The sequence below is a fragment of the Lasioglossum baleicum genome, unplaced genomic scaffold, assembly GCF_051020765.1.
Source record: "Lasioglossum baleicum unplaced genomic scaffold, iyLasBale1 scaffold1797, whole genome shotgun sequence".
NCBI classification, from domain to species: domain Eukaryota; kingdom Metazoa; phylum Arthropoda; class Insecta; order Hymenoptera; family Halictidae; genus Lasioglossum; species Lasioglossum baleicum.
The window spans coordinates 1-6,824 of NW_027470856.1; the positions used below are offsets into that span (position 1 = coordinate 1).

The 6,824-nt window shown below is 29.9% G+C and overlaps 1 pseudogene; it reads right to left on the reverse strand.

Annotated features, from left to right (window-relative positions):
* Positions 1 to 2,552: 2,552 nt before the first annotated feature.
* LOC143220990 (scavenger receptor class B member 1-like) lies at positions 2,553 to 4,466 on the reverse strand (annotated as a pseudogene).
* Between the last annotated feature and the right edge of the window lie 2,358 nt (positions 4,467 to 6,824).

Below are 6,824 nucleotides of genomic sequence, written 5' to 3' on the forward strand. Positions count from 1 at the left end.
TATAAATATTTCTTTTAATAAATATATGTTTAATACATTCCATAGATGTAGACATGCGGTATTTTCTAAATATTTTGTGGAAATAGTCCACCACTATGCAAGGATAGATGCGATGTATGTAAAGACAAAAATATTGTTCAATCAAAGATATCTCAATTTGAATTGTCTCAAACTAAATCTAGTAATAATTTAGATGGCATTGCTTTATCAAAGTGCGATCATGAGTGAGTAATATATCTTATAAATATAATTTCATACAATTTTTGACAAGATTGTAATTGTCTCAGCCTTAATGATTTTAATATATAGTAAAATGTTGCTCAAAAAATTCTTGCTCAAAAAATATTTGGTAAAGTATAATTTTAAAAATGTTTAAATCATATTATTAAATCTGAATTAATTAGTAATTGTTTCACATAAAGAGAGAATACAACAATTTGTTCAGAAATATATGACAAAATTAGTGTTTCTTTTATTAGAAATGTCTATTTAAGAATAATATAGTAACCATTAAAAAAAAGATTGTATATGGATATATCTGGATAAACATGGAATCATAATTTTTTCATTATACGCATTATTGTATGTAATTATTGTTTTTTCTATCAGAAATTTTTATACATGCATATGTATCTCATTATTTATATATAGAACTAAAGATTCAACCTGTAATTAAGTGTGTCACATTTCTTGCACATATACATGAAAATTAAAAAAAATATAATTTATAATTTTATTTAGTATCTAATATGTTATGATATTAACCTTATTTTTAATTTGCGTTTTGCGATTTGAAGAAAACAAATTTATTAAATATTCTTTAACTTTGAACAGAAAAATAATAAACTTTGTTATAAATATTATTTATTGAGCAATCCTTATAAATACTTATATCATAATCATTTCACTGGCAAGAATTACAATATTTATGCAAAGAATATAATAATTATTTGTAATATTATATAGAATATAGAACAAAGGAAACAGAACTCGTGTATTCAATCAGCTAAAGGTGTATTTTATTTTTATCGTTTTAGGGTTAAATATTATGAAAATACGTATTATAGGAACATATTAATTTGCAACCATAAGAATACCGTTTCCTTAGTTAACTATAGCCATTAATTAAATATATAATTATTACATAAATATATAGTTTATTATGCATATAATTGGTGAAATTTAAAAAAAATATTCTTAGTTAACAACTTATAAATTAGAGTTTTAACATACATTTCGTTTCTTTTTTTTTGTGTCAGCACATTATATTTTGTAGAAATTTGATGATTTTTCTTATCTTCCTACAATTATTTATAAATTCTTTAATTCTGATATTACTCTTTACGTCATATGGAGCTTCTCGAAACTTATAACCAATGAAAATATTACATGTATTAGAAATTTTAAATTAATAGTCTATTTACAATATTTACATAAAGAAAATCAAAACAAATAATCTAATGTAAGAAAGTACACAGTATATTTAATTATATCCGAAGAAAGATTATAATTCTAGGTTTCGAATTATAAGCTTTCTTTAGGACACAAATCATTCATGTTAAACATAACTATTTCATTAACGCAATAACGTGAAATAACAGAATAAATAAATTGTTAACAAACTTTTATTATTAGATACAAATATGTAGTGTGAATTATATCTTATAACGAAGTTATCTAAATGCATTAAAGCTTCCGTTACAATAGATAAAGCAAGATGGATCATAAATTATAACCGCAATGTTTTCTATACGATATAATACTTTTAACAGCTCTACTTAATATACATAATAGCTTATCAATTATTAAGAATATATTATTATGGTACCAGTAAATATTAAGTGTACAAATTAAGTAAACAATAATTACAGAAAATTCGTCCCCGTTACCGTTTTTAAATCTATATTTTAATTTTAATTACAAACGATGCGGTTCAAAATTCCTATTTTTTATTATATTACATTTGTCTTACCCGTAATACAATTAAGTATCAACTGTTTCATGTTTTTGTTTTGATATTTCTATCTACTATAAATCACTTAATCTCTGTGCCAGTCTATAATATCAGTCTTAATGCAATCAACTATTTATATAAAATTGCGTTAACAATTATAGAATCCTCTTTTTCGTTCTCCTTTCTCTTGAGATGTACAGATCTTTGCGCGAACCTTATAAATTCAAAGTATTATAACTAAAATAAGAATTTAAGCTCTCGCTATTATAAAAAGCTGTTTAAATAAATATTTTTAAATAACAATACATATTATATGCGTACTATATACGTAGTAGTAGAAACATCATTGTTTCTGAATTAGCACCGCTTGCATTGACATATGTACTTTAACCAGAAAATTTAGAGTAAGATGTCACTGCTTACTATGTTATAATTGCACTTGAATACAATTCGTATTAAATGATAAACACTCTGAGATTCTAAGACTACTTTTTCACTTGCCGTATCGATTGCAATATCTCGAAATCTAAAATGATCCGTTGCACTCCCTTGGTTTTGAGTTTTAGTTTTACGCGGGGAATAGCCTCTATCTAGATTTCTAATCGTGCGTTAATAGTCGGACAATTTCTTGTTTTGAAGACGATACTTCCATATCCTCTTCAGACTCTATATTCGCATCCTTCGATTCGATAAATGAACTATAGTAAGTGTCGTTTTCGTTAATCATATGCGATATCTGGCTATTGTTAAAAAGTGATAATTTTTCATTTTGTATTCGAAAATCCAACCATTGTCGAAATGATAAGGAAGAACAAGAAATAAATCAGGACATCTTGCAGAATTGGTAAGAAATTTAAGTAAAACCAGAAACGAGTAAGCATCGATGTTGGTAATTCATACATTCCCTAAAAAAAAAAAACAGTTTTGAAAATAGATATTCCTGAGAATGAAATTTATAATATGATTTACATAATTTAATCGCAATTCGATATATTTCAATACTTACGACTTCGAACCACAGCAACGATAAAACAAGATTTTCGAATTTTTCTACCCTAGCCATGTGGCCGATATCTTGTAAAGTCGTATTTATATGAAAACGGAAGCCAAGTTGTACCAGTAGACCTGAGTTTAGTTGGATATAGGCAAACGATTCGTGAATATCTTTCCTTGGATTTAAACCTTTGACAGCTTCCGAAATGCTTGGATTGCTCTTGTAGAAGTGTGGATACGACAGTGCGGTGGAAAATCCTGCATGATTGCAAAGGTAAATTGACCAACGTAAACGAACAAAATTTCTATCCGTAATTTATGTTTTTAATGTTAATGGTTATTGCGATATGTTATTTAGCTGCGTTATATTATGCATCTATGAGCTTTATGTTATTTTTAATATTTATTTTTATGGCTTAAATCACCTTACCGTAATCACAATCGGTGACATCGATTAAACCAGCTTTCAAGCAGTGTCCATACCGACAGAAACACTTGTTCTCTGGGTTATAGGCACCATTATCCATTATGTTTTCGAAGAATTTGTATTCGTAGGTGTGCAGCCCATTCATTGTTGTCTCTCCAGTTCTAGTCGGCAAAATGAAATTTCAATTTCGTTTACTATATCTTTTCGTAGTAAATATTTTTTAATATTTATTGTACGTATATTATTGCAATATTTCATATGGATCGTTATTTCGAAATTGATAATTGAAGTCGATTATTGGTGATAATTGATAATAGCACGAGGACTTTTCGGGACATTGTGAAATCATTGGAATACGAGATTCTTTGTTGCTTGGTATGTGGCATGTGCTAAAGAGCGACATACCATGTAGGCATTGCGACAGAGACTTTTCCTAAGGAATAATATAGTATCGTTCGGTTACTCTATCACTGGCTCCGTTCACATTCGCACACTTTTCTGTCCATTGCTATAGATCTACTTTGCCGTTAAACTTTTCAACTAGACCTGTGCGACGTACGTCCTTTTCGCCGATGTAAACGGTTACATAGTCATTCTCGAAGTCGAAAATCTGCGTGTAGAGGAAATCGTATTAAAATGTCGGTAATATGTATATATATAGTTGAGTTCCGGCCGCGAGATTCAATTGAGGGTAGGAAATTTGAGAAGATTGCTTTATACTCTGCGAAGATATTTTGCAAAAATTTTGCTACGAAATCGAAAAGAAAGAAAGAAATCAGCGATAATTTATTTTCGGGATTAATAGAATTAACATTTCATCGTAATTAACTTGCAGTTTTTAAGAAGAATCGAGTAGACGAAGTTGTGGAATTGACACTCACTCTGCCGATGAGACCCAGCTTATCGAATTTGATCCAAGACGGCATTAATTTGATGCCAAAGGTAAGTAACTAAACCGAATTCGTAACCGAACATAAATTCCTTAGCCGTCACCTTGACCAAAGGACGCGTATTCGTCTGAGTAATGAGGAGAATTAGTCCTAATCTAGTAAAGTATGTAGCATTCCTCATAACGTTTGTAATACTGCGAAATAGAGAGGAAAAATTATTTTACGGAATGTCCGTATTCATCTTATCATATTAATATACTACAAAATAAACAGAAAGATTTTTCTTTGTTATCTGTTTTCGAAGCGAATCTCTTTCGTTTTTGCCTATTTTTGGTTGCTACACACGCAAATACATACGGGTGCACTTTTCATTCAAGTTGCGCTCCTCCTTTACGATTAACGTCATTTTCTTTTCTTCTACTCGCAGGCTTATCGTTTTTCGAATATTTCATTATCACTAAACGTTGAAGAGAACCATTGTTCGTTTTGTCCTTCTATCGAACCGAGCGATTATCTTCTCCACTCAGATGCGAACAAAGCGACTCACAGAGTTTCAGTGATCTTCATATTCTGTCTGAAAGTTCATTGACGCCCGTTGTAATTCGCTACTGTCTCTAATTCTCATTAGTTAGATAGCATGCATGTATACGTATTGTATCTCGATCTTGAACGACCATTGTGAAGTTTTAACGGAGAAATTCCATTGTCGATTACATCTCCATTATTTAAGAATTAGGTGTTCTAATGAATATAGACTTAAACGTGTTAGTTGCTTGATAGTCGATATTCCATTATTTTACGTAATTAAACCCATGAAAGAATATGCAGCAATGGCCGATAAAAAATAGATTACAAAATCAGTAATTGTAAGTAACATGCATAATGACGGTTATGAAGTCGTCTGTAGGATGTTACTTCTATACTCGGTTTTCGTTTTCTTTGTATAAAAACGAACGATTTCGTATTGTTCAGTTAGTACGCTCTAACGTGTATGTATCGTGAAAATATTGTATGCTTTAAAAGGAATGATACACAAGATACATCTTGTACTTTCTTCAATTATCGACGAAATTATTGAAACATCACGCGGTTGGTAATGTAATATGATCCAACAACTCATTTATTGCCGAATGATCCGCAATTTTGGTTATTAGTTCTCTCCCGCACATATGCAGAATTGGAATGTAATTTTGTATTTCCGCTATATTTTCTCCCGGTTGTTCTCTTGGTGACCCATAATGGCCAGCTCCATTGACAGATCCATGGGTTCTTTGATTTATGTCTCATTTGATTTTTCCGACGAACATTCCATTTCATAGAATCTGCTACACGCATCAATTATTTCAACAATTAATTCCTCTATTTCCTTTTTACATCTTTGTATATACATATAATCATCGTTATATCTCACCGTTTCTTGTGTCGAGTTCTTTCCGTTTTTCTTTCTTCGCTCTGACTAATGTATAATTTCGTTCTTATGCTACCGTTCGAACTACGTGCGAACTACTACGATCAGAAAAGTTTCTTATCGATAGCCGTATAGAGAAAATATTTTAAAAATATTTTTGTGTAGAATGTGTAGAATGTGCAGAATTGTGTAGAAATATTAATTAAAATTTAACGTATTCCAGATATATTTTGTTTTTCTTTCCTTTTAATAAATTTAATGAGAAATTCAAATCTGTCCAAGAAGACAAAAAATGGAATTTGATTAATTATTAACTTCAGAAATACAAATTCATTTAGGATTATAAATAAAGATGAGAGGTTTTATCAATTCTGAAGAATTTTAATGTAAAATTTACCTAACTACTGAGTTCATATTACAAAATTCGGCCATAGGTCGTGTGCAACAAAAACGGTTCCTGCGTAAACTTGTTAATTACAGTTATCTATAGCAGTGATTTGCATGTGTGCATCTTTATAGAAAAATATTAGGGAAAGGAAGTTATTGTATAACAGTTCACTGATCGAGGCAACAATTTGATAATTAAATTGGAATTTTCATTCGATTACCTGTGTCATAGAATTATTATATAACTTTTATTTCCAATATTTTTTCTATTTTTTCTTACAAGGTAAGAATAAATTTATTTGCCGATATTAATCATTTTTGCATATCTTTTGAAATTAAATTTTGCGAATTGAAACGCATTCGCCGTTAACCCTTTGCGGACGTCTGCGTTCTGCAACAAATATTTCTAGACGACATTGTCCGCATTATAATAACTATACCGGTCTGATTGTTATTATTTCATAACGGATGATTAATAAACGAGGACCATAACCTTCGTTACAAATTAATTGGTGCATCACAGAGAATTTGTTTATATTACAGCAAATATGTTAATGCAATGGAAAATTTTAATTTTTGATTCTGGTCACGATACTTATGCAATACCTTTGGAATTTATCGATGAAATGTTGCAGACTGGAAAATAAACGAATGGTGATAATCCTCGCGCTTTTTCCCTCTTGAAATTTCATTTCGTTCGAATGTGTCACGTTCAAGAGCAATCTCGTCCCTTTTTAGTTATTAATACTAATTTAGTTATTAATA